Below are 15,032 nucleotides of genomic sequence, written 5' to 3'. Positions count from 1 at the left end.
GGCCCCTCTTGAATTTAATGACAAATTATTGTTTTTGGTTTAGAAAGAAATAGATTTATGAAAAACTTGGTTGCTTCGTTCGCAATACATCCGTTACTGTAAGACACACGCACTTCAAGTTGTACCACCAAAAAAGCATGATTTGTTATTGGTGATATATACAATCAGGTGCATTGTCTGTCGCTATTACTCTGGTTTCAATTTATGAATCACTTCACTAAACCAGGATTCAAATCTTGGTCTGTCTATTTGTTGCTGATAATCACCCTTCCCTTTCTTTGCGCTGAAAAGTAAATATGCGCCTTCAACAAAGCTTTCATTGCCGCCAGTGGGTGAAACAATAAGCCTCCCCCTTCCCTTCATCGTCGGTTTCTTCAGCCCTGGCGGTGGTTTTGCATGGTGGTATCCTTCCATGGTTTATTCCCCCTTCCCCCACTCACCGAGTTGAAGGACGTCTCGTCCAAATAATAAACATGTTTCTTCTCACTGCGATATATTTTAATACCGCGGAGATTCTTTTGTCGTCAAACAACAAACAATCGTTTCCTCTTGCTAAACTCAAACCGCAAATCATTCAACACCCGTGATACAATTCGTGTGCACATTGACGGCAAATCACCTCACGCCCTGTTTTACTTTGATCTTGTTGCCGCAAGGAGGATTATGCATTTAAAACAACTTGCTTGACTTTGAAGAACATTTCCTTTCGGATGAAGCCCAAAATAACATTCGGGTAAAACCGCGCGCTGAACAGGAGATTCAGCCATTCTCGCCGCTCTACAATAAACATAGGGTTAAAATAGTGGGATGTGCAACACTGGTATCAGCGATTTCACGCGCTCTGCAACGCATTCAGTCTCGCTCGACTCGCTCTAAAGTTTCAATGTCTCTTCAACGCAATACAGATTCGAGTTGGCGAATCTGCGGTTCTAAGTTCGTCTGCACAGTGATTGCAACCAATTAAGTCCATACCTGCTAATCAATGTATTATTTTGTCTGTATATTACAAATTAAATAACTGTTTTCTTGCAAGTATGCAGTTGTGTCGGAATAGAACCCGTCTCAGTGGAACTATATTCTTGCGCGCACGTTTGGATCTACATATGCTAAAACCTGCTGCAAGGTTGACCTGACGCTTAGCTTATTCATTTTATATAAGAGCCTCTGAATGTGAGAACCCGTTCTCAAAACATCAGACGAATATGGAGCCGCATACATTGTTACTCTCCCTGTCATTCTCTCTTTCATAACCCTTAAAACTGCAGACACTGACAACCACTGCACTGTGATACGAACTTAACCACTTCATTTACTGGTTTCTCAGGATACTACTGACAGAACGTTACATAAATATTGAGTAGAATCTGTTTCTCACCCCTTTTCAAAGGCTGTCCTTGCTGGTGTTTTGAAAACAAGCTCGGAGAACATGGAGATTTTCCCTCACGCATAGAACTCGGCATGTTATTGTTCTAAGGCTAAGTCAGGCAATATTACTAAGTTGCACTACTTCCTTGCTGTTCACATGATTATTTTTAGAAAATAACCAATGTTATAAAATATCATTATGTACACAAATCTCTAAGCTCATTGAAAGTTATATTACTACAAAATGTTCACACTTATCTTGCCTTGCCATGTCACCAAGTTATTTTACGAATTGCACTATATTTGGCGGAACAAAAATCGTTATTAGGATGCTTGTCAAAGTTTCCAACCGCAATAAATTTACGAACTTTTTGTCTTGTTTTGATCATCATCAATATATTTATTGGGCTTACAGCAATGCATATGGCTGTTTATGTCCATTATATATTTTATTTACATAAGATACAATTTACATAAAATCTACAATCAAATTTCAAATACACTCCTATCTATATCATCCTTAGAAATATACATTACCATGTTATATCATTTTGTCTAAAAAATGCAAGTAAAATATATCAAAGAAAGAAGCCAAATTTATGGGAAATGATTACTGGTGCAAAGAGTTAACCATAAAGGTGAAGCAATAAGTAAAAAAGAAAGAGCATTGGGTTTAAAGTGAGACGTCATTTGCGGCAGCGTATCCCATACTACAAATTAGCCATTGTTTTACCTTACGTAATGAATCCTGTAACAACGTGTGGATTATTTTACTTCTATGAGTTTGCAATGCTTTCTGCATGCAGGTGGTTTTGTTTACAGAAGGTGTCAGGGTTTGTGATTTGACATATAGAGAATCTACCGTATGCTCACGAAACGCGACACAGACATTTCACTAAGACAAACGCTCCATTGAGTGGCGCTGCTGTACTCCCGTGTAAACCTAAGAGGCGTAACTGATGCACAGATCACCCGGCACAATCCGCCACTGTTCCCCAAGCGGCATCAAGTGGTCCTACGTTTACATAGGGAGGACTAATAAAATATTGTTGTTTAGTAACTGAACTGTACAGGGCTAACAGGTGAAGCAAAGTTTCGTTTGGTTATTTTGAGCTTCGTGTCAGGAGAGAGATGCGTGCTAGCGAAGCTCGCGCTCGAAGCCACCCTCCCTTCGTTAAAATTAAAGACCCTTATTTCGGAAAGAGGCTTGGGTGTGGTGTATGATGCGTCATTATTAAGGAAGGGGGAGAAGCGGGCCTTAACACGCGCACGATAATGTACCAACATGTAATTATGGCTTGTCGCTTTTGGTCCAAGCGCGTGTTGCTCTCTGCTCGTGAATCATTTTCACAGGAACTATTTTACACATATTTTTTTCGCTTCCCACGATTGAATTTTCTGTACAGTCGACTTCAAAGATATAATTTAGGCAGCATCAATGTTCATTCTCTATACCTTTTACGATTTTACACTCTTCCTGCATTGTTGCATTGTAGATTTATTCTTCTTGTAGTTTACGGTTGTTATAAGCATTTAAACACCATTTATGATGAAACGTCAGATCAAAATAAAGTTTTTAAATGCTTGAAACAAGCGTAAACTAGAAGGGGAATGATTTTACACTCTGAAAGATTAAATATACAGGGTGGGACCAAACTCTACCGACAAACGTTCACAGGTTGTCCAGGACTGTAGGCTCAGTGTTTTGATATGAAGAACCCACGGTACCCGGTACTCGTTTGTTCAAACTCTACTCCTTTGTGTATGTTTACACGGAATTTGTTTTGATTCTCGAGCTAAACTACCTTTGCGCAAGTGCTTTCAACATGACGAGGCGTTGGCACACTTTGCAGTCACTGTCAGAGAACATCTCGATACACAGTTTGGTCAGTGGATTGCTCATGGTGATCCTGTTTCCTGGCCAACTCGATCACCAGATATATCGCCGATGGACTTCTTCTTGTGGGGTCATGTGAAGAGCTTAGTGTACGAGACTCCAGTCGTCGACACTCCCATGGACCTGGTTGCTAGGATTATCGCAGTCGCTGAAGATGTGCGTCTATCTCCTGGAATGCTGGAGCGGTGCGACAGTCCATGCTTGCTTCGTCGATGAACAGTTTGTCGTGATCATGGCGGTCTACATTTTGAAAGCTGCTTTAAAAGAAACAGTACGTATTGAAGAGCACGCAGTGCACTGTACGTACGTACGGTACAGTTATTTAACAAACAAGCGCGAGTTTGTCATAGGTTTGTTTCTTTACTCGTGTACGAGTAATTTTATGTATTGTTTGTATTGTTATTCATTATATTACTGTAGGTGATGAGTAGTTGATTAATTTTTCTTTGAAATCTATCAGAACCCATCTATCACGGCCCAAAGGATATAGTACAATGTACAACAACATATCAATCAGTGATGTATACTGAGTCCAAGATGTGGGCTATCTCACTATGTCACGTGAAATAAGTTTGCCAACTCCTAAGAAATCAGGTTGTCAACTCATAGGAAATCAGGTTGCCAACTCATAGGAAATCAGGTTGCCAACTCATAGGAAATCAGGTTGCCAACTCACAGGAAATCAGGTTGCCAACTCGCAAGAAATCAGGTTGCCAACTTCAGAATGACCATCATCATTTCACTGATATGAATAATTTTATTTAGAATTTCTGATAGATTTCCCTCCTGAATTTTATTCTCTAGACTTCAGGTTTCGCAGATAGCCTAGCTCCTGATATCGATATCACATTACTCTGTAATAATGTTCCGGAGACTATTGGTTCCTCATATCGAAACAGTCAGCCAACATCCCTGAACAACATGTGAAAATTTGTCGGTAGAGTTCGGTTCAATCCTGTATTTCGTTAAGATGTAGCTTTTATGCTTCTTATTCTTCTGTGCAAATGTCGCGGAGGCATTATCGTATCAATCCATAGGATTGTATGTTTATTTTATTAAGTCTCTCTGAACGCTTCATGTTGACCAGGGCATTCACTTGTTTTTCTCTCAGCTGTCTCAAGCCTCTTAGGCATGTTTACAATGCATTGTGTTGTGCCATGCAAACCTCCTGAGCATTCAGGAAATAGGTAACACTTCTGGGTTTGGTGTCAGCGGTTTGCATGGTAGCAATTATGATAATAAACACGATTCGGCGATTCGGCATCGAGGAAGAGCTCGATGGCCAGGGAATATAGAGGTGAGACAAGCTGGGAAGGGACTGGACTTTGGGAATTGAGTTGGTAGAGAGAGGAGGTCAGCAAGACAGGAGGTCGATAGTGGAAGCTCGCTTTGGTCAACACTTAGAGAGAAGCTCACAGAGGACTTCGTTATTTCATTCAGCTCAGAGACTTCAGTTAGACAGGTAATTATCCTACACCCAGCCATGATACAGGTTCAACGGTTCACAAAATCCAACGAGTTGCCATTGTCTTTTCAGTAGTTTGATTCCTTTGTGTTATTTGTACCTTTCGCATGCCAAGCAATAACTCGTCATGTCAATGACGAGTGGTCTCATCAAGAGGATGAATGATGAGTAGTTTACATCACCCCATCAGCTAACTGGTTAACCTGCTAGATACTTTTAAGATCCCACGAACTTTAAGGTTCGTTACGTGGTGGATTTGCTGGGGCTTCTCATGCATTTTTTCGGAAATGCGATGAGAAAAGAGTTTGTTAGCCAGTTTAAAAATTCAACCCCACCCCAACTTTCGACACGTGGTGGAGATTTGCGGGTCTTTTCATTTTCTTTTGTGGAAATGAAAAGAATTTCAGTTAATGTTAACCAGTTTAGAATTATTCCCCACCCTAAATTTTGACACGTAATGGAGTGCTAGTTCATAACCCACCCCAAATTTTATTACATGGTTTTAAATTCAAACCCACCCTAAAATTTTGCTCATTTATTTAGTTTCGTTAGTATGTCCTTGCCATATTTTATTTTGAAAATACATAGGGCTTAAAGCTTTTGCATTTATGGGGGGAGAAGAAGTTATTGGTGCCATGATAGATGTCGAGCTTTCACCTTGCTGATGAACTCGACGAAACATTAGATCAATTGTTAGATATAGCACGAGGGACTACAAGTTTTAATTTAGATGTCAGCAGTCCAGCTGCAAGTTCCACCCCCAAATTTAAACGTAGTCCAATTTTAACTAGACGCCTTCAGCGAGAATTATTGGAAAAACAGAGATGTGAACCACAATTAGAGCAACAGGATCAGGATTTTAGAGATTTAAACCAAACACAATTCGCAACAATGGCTCAGTCGCAGTTTGTTCCCCCAACTATTTTAGAGGGTATCCCATTTCAGGGGATAGCCGGGGAGGACGTTTCAAAATTTTTAGATAAAGTGGATAGCCTTGCCATATTAAATGGATGGAATAATGCCCGTAAACTGGAATTATTTCCAGCCCTTCTGGCCGGGCCAGCATTACGATGGTACCAGACCTGGAGAGATGGTACAGAAGATCAGGAAGTTACTTACGAGGAGATACAGAAGAAATTTAAAGACGAATTTACAGGGTCCTTGGATCAACTCCAGATCGAGGAGCAAATTCGTTATAGATTACACAAAGAAACTGAGCCAGTTACGAATTATGTTCGGGACAAACAATTACTTCTACTCAAGGCAGACCCTAAAATGAGTATTCAACAACACGTTATTCATTTTATAGTGATTCTATGTTTCGAGATAGCAGAGGAAGCGCCAAAGAAGAAACCCTAAAACAGGTTGGCACAAAATTTCGTAATATAGCTAAATAAATTGAATGCATGTTGGTCAGAAACCTTATAAGATTCGAACCCAGGACCTCTGTTTTGGAGCGCGCTCTACGGCAACTATATAACTTATATACCGTACTATCATGATGCTTCAACATCACACTGCGTGCATAATTGTTATGTATCTGTAATAATGTAAGCTGCACATATCGAATCTGTAATCGCAGTAATTTTCGTTTAAGAAACACAGCTTTTTTTACTTATTCAATGATGTGGATTATCTTCAGGGAATTCGTATATTTGTGTTCGTATTTTTCTGATACGTCATTTTTCTACCTCTCTGGGCTAATCGCGACGATGAGGAGGAATATGTCATTCTAGTCGACCGGCAAACAAGAGCTTCTAGATCCAAACATACATTTTGTACGGTTTTCAGGGCTATACTAAATGTGTTTGCTGTTCCAGAAAGTACCCTCATAATTTGCTCATAATTTGTACTTTACAAAAATGTAGTTTAGATTTTAATCTAAAGTCTTGCTTATAATGAAGGAATAAAGAACACAATGTAAAGTAGGCACAATATGGCCTTCATAGGAATATATCGTAAAGAACATGTGTAATAGTGACATTTGTTACTCTTATGTTCACGTAGAGTGTGTGGGAGTCACTAAGGATGATGAAGGACCCTTCGTTTGCCCAGACTGTGATGTGTAATCCATGGTCTTCTGGTGACAAATTATGATACGTCACTTCCTGTTTATTGGTTTGCAAATGATGTTATTTATTTGTGTAATCTCATTATGTTGTAATGTAAATAAAACGTAAAGTGTATCAATATACTTATTCTACCTATAAAAATAACATTGTGGTACTTTCTTTACAATTTTTGTTGCATGTTTATGTGAATTAACAAAATATATTACTAGGCCATATTGGTTACATATGTACCCAATATGACCTAAACGTTACTCTTTAATAAAATCTTCACTGCACCCATGTTATTAGTTGGAAGTCATTCCAATTTTCAGTAAATGTTCAGAAATATTGCGTCTTTTGAATCTTGTGATTAGTTTAACCTTTCTGACTTTGTACACCGTTAGAAACAATCGCAAACCTTAGGTAGGCCATATTAGGTTCAGGTACGTACCTTAATTCTCCTTTGCAACCGTATGAATGAAGGGTGCAAACAATTTCAGTAATGACACACACATAATTCTTCACAATCTATCTGTACATAGGTCATGGCTGCTTTAGAAATATATGAATATGGGTCAAAAATATTTGAAATCACCCCACGCCCGTATTTTGTTCAATTTGGACACTAAATTTAACATCATGTTTTGTGGAAGTAGCGGATCTTTGCGTGTTCGTTGCAACAAACAATGTGGGAAACTATCAAATCGGGAAGAAAGAGCAATCAGGAGAATCACGAAGTACCGTTAACCATATCGATCAAATAAAACACGATCTTTAGTAGACCGACGAGGACTAAGGTCAACTTGTGTAATGATTGGATAACCTTCTGTTCCAGTTGTCACTGGAACACACATTATCACTGCTTCATCACATGAACAGCTTTTGTTCCCTACAAGACAAGTATTTCACCCCCCCCCACACACACACACCCCACACACCAGCCGATCTCCGTGGAGGAGTTGTTAGCACAGCGCGCTACGACGCAGGGGTCCCGGGTTCGAATCCAGCCCTGGAAATGGGTGTTCTTTGCGAGTGTCACTTCATCAATTTTATCATATAATCACTCATCCTTATAGTCGCGATTAGCCAAAAGTGACCTAAAATAACAATTCAATCAATCAATCAAAACAATTGTTGTGTTTCAATTTGTTTACACGATATCTCGTTAATTACATAATTATTTCCTTTCTTAAATTACATCTTTTCCTCTTTAAATGTACTAGTTATTAAATCAAAATCGTGTAATTTGGAGTGCCTTTCGTTCTGTACATATTATGTAATGTTTTCTGCAAGGTTCGCATTGCAATCGCAAATGCTAACCGGAAAGTTACATGAAATGCTTCCGTGTAAAGTACTGTCAGCTATATAACTTCTGTAAGATGTTTGGAATAATTTATGTAGCATTTGTGCTAACAAAAATGTTAAAAAGAAATGCTTCCGTGTAAAGCGGGCCTAAGGAAATGCAAATGCTATAGCGTGTTGCAGACATCTTTGCCAAGGTTACACGTGAGTTCGGTCTGCAATTTACGCGCCGTAAGACATTTATTCAAACAGACACTAAATCTTGGCATTATATTATATTAGTCCTGGTCTGCTCTGCTGTCCACACGGATTAGTTCATAGATTAAGCTGGCAGATTCTGCTTTGTGCTTTGCAACAGCGTCGTTGCTGTCAGGTAAAGTTTACAGGGTTGCCAGATAAATCGACCGTAGATTATTTTTCGGGAACGGGAAACCCATCGAAATTCTGAATATTCTAGGGTAATGAGACTAATTTTGGCCCACTTTTTGTGGATTCGGTATCACCGTTTCGAATAGCAAAATAGTCGTGTGAGTAGTCGAGTTCACATACATAAATGGAGACTAAGAATCTCTCTTCCGAAAATAATATCTTAGTTACACACGTCTAAGGCAGGCATTCTAGATTTTTTATGTCTTTGTATTGACTAATGGGAAAATATATAATTACCAGTCTTACGCTAGTTGTCTGTGGTCTATCTGGCAAAATTTTCCTCGCCAAGGAACTGCGATTCCATTCTTGTCCCGACCACAAAATGCACCATTTTTAAGTGGTTCGAAAATAAAAACCACGTGCACTCGTAACCCGCATACTTATCATTCCTTTAATGGATCTGGGCCAAACACCCACCCACACTCACAGCCCAGACTCCTTCAATGAACACGCTTCGGAACAGGACTTCTGCCCCTCTCGATCCATTCCCATGAATAAGAGGGCGTGGCAGCATAGACGTTGAATAAGTGAGAAACGAGATTTGCCACAAGAAAAGTTGATAGTCCGCAGAAATCCGTCAGTACACATGGGAAGGTCGGAAGGTATCGGAAGTTTAAAAGGAACTAAATTGGAATCTTAGTATAATACCGGGTGTCCCAGAAGTCTTTCCCTTATTACAAGCTTTATTCATATCCGCTATATGCAAGGTAGAGATGTGAAAGTGGTGCCAAAATGTTGGAAAACTAACTAAGTTTATTTGTTGCAGGTTTCAGTTATGTGACTGTAGTGCAGCAGTGTCAGTGCCAAGGAATATATATTATATATTTTAAAATTGTTCGGAAAAAACAAAAATTATAAGTGAGTTCCATTACTAACTTTTAAAAATTAACTTAGCACAGTGGGGAAGTACAAGTATTGCACGGCAAATTGTCCATGGCTATTTTAATTATTTTTTCTCTTGCATCGGAAATCGATTTTTAAGTATGTTGCTGCAGAGGCTGTAAGCATCTTGTTTGGTATTTTGTTTCAATACTTGAATCTCTCATTGGATAAAACAAAGAGCAACGTGGTGGTGGATAATTTGCTTGGTAATACTTATGCATCCCACTGTACTTGCTACTCTCTGCTGGGATTTTTCTTCCAAACAAATTACACAAATCAATGATTATTTATTGTACTAAAAATATATGTATGAAGACTGATAGATGTTTTAGTTATGCCTCTGGTACTTCTTTATATATTAGTATTATTACAACAAAAAATAAGACTGAACAAACATGACGTCTTCAAGTGCAATTGAATTGTATTGGTGTTTTAAGTCCACTTTATGCACAGAAAGGCTAATCTGACCTATAGTTTAAAGTGGGATCCGAACCACTGTGTCAGGTGCCTCCACCGGGTATCGAACCCAGGACCCCTTGATTGCAAGGCGACGACGTTACCACTACGCTATAGGGGAGGCTCTAAAGTGCAATTAGAAATGACGAATTGCAATAAAGCGCGAATGTTCTAAATTCAGTACGCAACGAAGCCTAGCTTCCTCGCCTCAGGCGATTGCACGAAAATGCCTCCACCTTAGCATCCAGAGAAGACTTATGGTTGAAAATAGAGTTGCAAGATTTAGCTATTTCCCACGTTACAAATTTTGAAGTTTACAATTTAAATGCCTTAAAGTAACTGTAAGTCTTGATAAAGTTGCTTCTATTGCAAAAAGTAACTCCGTTACGGTTACTTACTTTTAAAAGCAGCTAATAGTTACAGTTAAATTTCTAAAAAAAGTAACTGTTACTTGCAACTTTACTTCAAAGTTCCAAACACTGCTTTTTAGAAACTTTAAACGCGGCAGAAACTTAGGGGTAGTGTCGTGACGAGGCCCTTCGAGGCTTGTGAAGCCCAGACCAAGAATGAAACTTTGTGTCCGAGATTCTCAGTGCACCCGCCCGCTACTATACTTGCTTGGCTATGGGTTTCAGTGTTGCCAACTATTTTTCGGCAATGTCCCTACAGACGTAGTCAAAATGTCCCTACAACTGACCAAATGTCCCTACGCCAAGTAAAGCGACTAAAAAGACAACCTCTCATGAGCATGAAAAACAGAAGATAAAATATACACATTTACTCACCAAATCTTTCTACCTTCTGAATAACGTTGAGTCGTTTACTGTTGATTATGTTATTTGAAGTCATACATGCTGCTGCTGTGAAGAGATAGATGTTGGTTGGTGATCCTGTATTTCCTGCAGTCTTCCTCACGTGCCTTAAGGGAAGAATTTATCACTAGCAAAGAATTTAACAATTCTGGTCCCATTTTATTTCTCTTTTTTGTTTTTGTATGACTTAACATTAAAAAAATTCTTTCCGTTTCCGCGTTAGAATGTGGTAATGTTAGCACTGTTTTCGCGAGAGTGGAAATGTTTTAAAAAAAGAACTTGCCTTCAAAGTTCTTGGTAACCGATAACATGTTCCAAAATTCTGATGGAGATTTGTTAGTTAGTTCTTTTTCCTCCTCCTCGCTAAAGTATCCAGGTAAACTAATACATTCATTCCAAATTGAGCGCGAAGAAAGTGCAACTGACTGGCGAGTAAGCTTTGCACCTTTGCACAATAAAAATTTATTATCTAAGATTGAAAAAAGTCCCTACGTTTTCCCTCATTTGGCAAAATCTGTCCCTACGCGGGCGAAATATAGTGAAAGTCCCTATGCGTAGGGACATGTCCCTACGGTTGGCATCGCTGATGGGTTTCCACGTTCTTCTTTCTGGCTTAGCTATCGGCTTCCACGTTCTGTTTTCTGCTGCCAGCTATCTTCGTAACAGCATGGCAAGCAGATAGCATAAACACGGCGCATGCCTACATGGAAACAGCAGCCAAACCGTTGTCTGAGAGTAAACACGTGTAGCTTTACGGAAAACATCCAAGTTATGCACGTCGGTTTACATAACCTGTCAAAAATAGATTTCGGTGCACATAAGCTCTTGGAAGTACCTTTAAGTTCTATCCCATATCCAAGTCTTCGGTGACAGATGTAAACATGAAGGCACTTTCGTTCCTAGGCCGTCATGGATGTTTGCAAACGTCCTCTTTCTCCGTGTCCGTGTCCCAGAAAGTGAAATTTTTGAACTGCAGATGTCAGCGCCTTTGTATAGTCATGGGCAAATGTTCGTTATAAAACGTATATTTTTGGATCTCGAAATATAAACCAGAGCCAGCCCTAGGGAGGATCAACTCGGCCAATAGCCACCAGATAAAAAATAATGGTCTGTGTGAGATTTATTACGAGTTTCGAAAACGCTGTTCCTTCAAATTAAGCAAGTAAATTGATTTTTCTTGACTTCATGAATATTTTTGACACATTATCGGTACTGAAATCAAATTCTAAACAAGTACTACATAAAAATCGTGTTCAATTATTTCAATCAAAATTGTTAATATAGAATGAGATTTCAGACTTTTCTTAACTACGTACATAATGAAATCACTAGTAAAAGTATAATTTTATATGAAACAATATAAATTCTCTACAGTGTCAAAATTCAATGAAAAGTAAAAAAAAAAGAATCGTGATAGAGAACATTATTGGATATTATTAAAAATTTCCACTTTGATAGGTATTGAACATACACAGGTTTGTAATTAAACATCGCACCAGTGCAGTGCCACGTCCGAAATGAAAAGAAACGCTGTTATTAGTTCCCGATAATTCTTGGTTTAAGCTTCAACATGTTCTGCTTATTGCTGTTACAGTTGGATAATAATACGAAATATACAAAAGGATATTGTTTTTGAAAACTTCCAATGTTTGGTGTGAAATTTTACTCCACTACATGCAGTTTTAGTGCATGCGAATACAGTCCGTAAACATAGCATTCATTTTCGTCCACAACATGCAAGCAAATATCCACCACCATCCCGTATAATCTTTATGGAAGTCATATATTTCCTTTATGCTTTTATGTCATAAAGCAGACGACCACATTGCTCCAACTATTGATCGTTACGCAATAAAATGTCCAGAAGTGTATTTGGCCATTAGAACATGTCATTGTCCGCAAAACAAATTATTTTATTGCTTCACTTCGAGGCAGTAGTCAAGCTTTGTTAACAGTTAAGTAACCGCCATTCCATTGGTATAGGTAAACGTGAACATTGTTGTGGCCTCCCTGATGGCGCAGTGGTAGCGCCGTCGTCTTGTAATCAAGAGGTCCCGGGTTCGATACCCGGTGGAGGCCCAAGTGGTTCGGATCCCACTTTATACTGTAGGTCCAGTCCCGATTAGCCTTACTGTGCATAAAATGGACTTAAAACACCAAATCAACAACACTGTGAACATTTTTGTGAGAAATCTCTCGCATTGAGTTTTGGAAAACATTGCTGCATACTTCCTTTCTAGATACTGTTTTTTTTATTTATTTGGAACCCGTTACCCTTTAATTACAAGTAGATGCAATAATAAGACTAGTCATGGATGCTCACAGGGAGGGGCAAGATTTCCCACCCCTGGGTTTACGAAATGGTATAATTTTTACAAGGTGTTGTGCTTTCAGAAGTTGAAGCAAGTCCATAATTTGCAGTTCTTGTCCATAAAATTAATTAATTCAAAATGTTACAAACTCCATGTTCGTGTTCTGGACTTCCGTTGTGTAGAGCAGTTTTTGTTTAATGTGTACATTTAACATATTATTTAATTTTGTAATGAAATATAGTTATTTCCTGTCATTGATGCCCATATATTTAATCTTATAATTCATTAACTTATATCTAGTTATGCAATCTACGGAACATGGACGTCCGCAGGATTTTTTCCAGTGAGTGGAAAAGTGAAGTTATCAGGTTCCTGCAACCGACATCCTTCCAATAATTAACAAAATTACTGTGACTGAAATTAAATATATGTGTACAATATATATGTTTAGATAACATCCGTTTTCCATGGAGAGGTCATACCCCCCTTCCGGACGCTCATGCCATACGGCGGAAATAATAGTTTACGTGCATGTGTGCATCAAATTAACTGTTCGCGATTTCGCCTGTATATGTGTCTTTTGCCCCCTCCTTTGGAAAAAAATTCCGTGGGCATCCATGACTACAATAGTTCCTGGTTCTGGTACCGTGCGTGATGTGAACTTTAAGCGAAATTTTCAAAAATTGTTTTATATTTTTCATCTTATTACAATTCCCCCATCGCCCACCGCCCAACGTGAAAATTCACTTTTGTCTTTTGTTGCAGAGATAATAATTTTCTGTATCTACAAATGAACTAATTAATGTTAACTCTTAATACTCGCATTTCTGTATTAAAATCTAAGAAGTATTTGTTCACATAGGGCAAGTAACTTGTCATAGGAAATCTGATCTCGTAGATGAAATATAGAAACGCTTGTAAATCAAGCAAGATCATCCACATTACATCACATACATTCATGATCAAAAACTCGAACATAATAACTCGGAAACTAGTTTTTCAATTTGTATGTTTAATCCAGTTTTGTCCCTTACTATACATCGGATAATTGTATGTATTATGAATTTCTTCCCTGTTAAACGTTCGAAAATATTTATACGCTAAATACGCCACTGCTTGTACACAATTTGTAACAGCTATTCTCTTATCACGATATGTGTAATTTACTCGTAAAACAGGACACGATGAATGAGTAGACGTGAAGGACGTAGTATTTCGCATTATGTAATAAACTCCTCACCTTCCCACAGATGCGATGTCGAAAGCTAGCATCATTGCGTGAGTTGACATTATGCAAATCTTGCGACAGCCGCTTTGTCTTGTGAGAGTGAACCGAACACTCGTGCAATCAAGATAAGTAGATGGAATGACAGTTCATACACGGTTTGTCTCAGAACATGTGTGTGTGTGTGTGAATTGTCGTGACGAAAAAGTAGCTATTGACCTTTTCTTAGCTCCCCCTGAAAGAAAAAAAAAGGCAGAAGGTGTTTCTAAAAATCACATCAAAAACATCACTTTCCTGCCTTTCGAACATGTAGCCTACAGTCAAGGACAATTCTGGATTGTAAAGTCATCATACAAAGTCAAGGGGGTTGTTATTAGGGATGACCAAAAAAATCCGGATTCCAGAGCGAGAAGGATTACGGAGTCAAGACAGGTTCTGGAAGGATAACGGATTACAGAGGCAAAGTGAATTTTGGAGGGAAAACGGATTTCGATCCATATTTTCAATAATTGTCTCATGAATTTAACAATATACTCTAATCTGCCAACCCAATGTCAGACCATAGTCAGACTGTCTTCCACGTTGTACTCCCTGCAGGAACTGCATTTAGCAGACTAACGATTCTATGTCGTCTGGACTCACAGCCAGTACAATCCTACGTAGAGCTTTTTTGTGGTTTTGTTATCTTCCCATGTGTGTTTGTGATTATCCCTTCGTCTGCTTCATCTTATCACAATTCATCCTCATCTTTGCGATTAGCCAGAAGTGGAAAACAAGCGAAGTTAAATACAACAAATAAATCAAATCAATTAATGTAATCTGTCGTTCGCTAATAA

Source organism: Lepisma saccharinum, chromosome 14 (genome assembly GCF_977018435.1).
Source record: "Lepisma saccharinum chromosome 14, izLepSacc3.1, whole genome shotgun sequence".
In the NCBI taxonomy this organism is placed as follows: Eukaryota; Metazoa; Arthropoda; class Insecta; order Zygentoma; family Lepismatidae; genus Lepisma; species Lepisma saccharinum.
This window is presented reverse-complemented; position numbering follows the sequence as displayed.